Source organism: Cynocephalus volans, chromosome 4 (assembly GCF_027409185.1).
Source record: "Cynocephalus volans isolate mCynVol1 chromosome 4, mCynVol1.pri, whole genome shotgun sequence".
In the NCBI taxonomy this organism is placed as follows: Eukaryota; Metazoa; Chordata; class Mammalia; order Dermoptera; family Cynocephalidae; genus Cynocephalus; species Cynocephalus volans.
The window spans coordinates 160,946,935-160,948,736 of NC_084463.1; positions in this window are offsets into that span (position 1 = coordinate 160,946,935).

Below are 1,802 nucleotides of genomic sequence, written 5' to 3' on the forward strand. Positions count from 1 at the left end.
GGGAACTTCTACTCTACTTAGAACATATAGGTAATAAACACATGAATATACAATACATCAAGTAGAGATAAGTACCACGAAGAAGAGGAATTATTTGGTAATATTTTATTTAAAAGAATTTTGCATCTATGTTAATGTGGAATGTTGGTCTCTGTACACTATTCTTTCCTCCTGATAGCTTGGGTTTTGGCATCACGATAACACTGGCCTATAAGATTGGTTAGGAAGTTGTAGTAGTCTGTTTCTGTTGCTTATAATAAAATATCTGGAACTGGGTGATTTGTAAGGAAATGAAATTTATTGCTTACAGTTTCAGAGGCTGGGAAGTCCAAAGTCCAGGGAACACATCTGGTGAGGATCTTCTTTGGTTGTGGCTTTACAGCAATGCAGGGGTCTCACATGGCAGAAAATGGAGCAGAGACAGACATAGTTCCTCATGCATTCTCCTTTGAAAGCCCTCAGAACCACGTGAACAAGCACCATTGTTAACCCATTCGCTACCACATGGTCCTGCAGTCTGATGATCACCTCTTCAAGGCCCCACCTTTCAATTACCATAATAGGATCTCCCACCCTCAACAGTTGCAGTGGGAATTAAGCTTCTAATATATGAACTTTGGGAGACACAATTCAATCAATTCACAGCATTTTATCCCTGGCCCCCAAAGTTCATGTCCTTCTCACAGGTAAATACATTCATTCCATCCCCAGTGTCTTAACTTGTTTCAACTCAAAAGTTCAAAGTCTCAAAGTCCCATCTGTGAAATCAAAACAAGTCATCTATTTCCAAGATACAATGGTGGGACAAGCATAGGGTACATATTCCCATTCGAAAAGGGAGAAATAGGCTATAGGAGAAGTATAACAGGTCCCAAACAAGTCTCAAACCCAGTAGGACAAACATTAAATCTTACAGCTGGTGAGTCATGTACATTGACTCCATGTTCAAGGTCCTCTGCATGCTGGTGTGGGGCTTGAGTCCCCAGGTCCTCAGGCAGCTCCGCTTCTATAGCTTTCCTGGTCTGAGGCCACGCTTCAGCTCTCGCCGGCTGGTGTTGCACGCTGGTAGCTCCACAATTCTGGGGTCTTCATGGCATTGTTTCCATGACTCCAGTAGGCACAGCTTTGGTGGGGTTTTTCTGCTGCAACTCCAACCCCATATTTCCTCTTGGCATTGCTCTAGTGAAGACTCTACGTGGTTAATCTGCCCCTGTGACAGATCTCTTCCTCGGCCCCCAGACTTTTCCATACATTCTTTGAAATTGAGGTGGAGGCTCCCAAGCCGTCACAGCCCTGCAATTCTGTAAGCTTGCAGATCTGACACCACATGGATGCTGCTAAAGCTGCTGGCTTGTATCCTGCAAAGCTGTGGGCCCAGCCACAGCTGGGACCAATTTAGCCATGGCTGGAGCAGCCAAAGCAGCTGGGGTGCTGGTGTGGTAAGCAGCATCCTGAGGTGGCCCTGGGCGGTGAGCCCCTGGAGGATGCCTTGGACCTGTTCCCCAAGACCGTTCTGTCTCCTTAGGAACTCTGAGCCTGTAATGGAAGGGTTGGCCCCCAAGGCTTCTGTAATGCCTTCAGGGCCTTTCCTCCTTTCTCTCGATAATCCCTTTTTTTTTGTACTAATCTTCTTAGCACCATTGCATTTGTTTCCTGAAAATGCTTTCTGCTTCTCTACCACATGGCTAGGCTGCAAATTTTCCAAATCTTTACCCTCTGCTTCCCTTTTAATTGTATGTTCTGGCTTTATGTCATGCCTTTGCTGCCATAACTCAGCATAGGCTGTTAGAAGTAGCCATGCA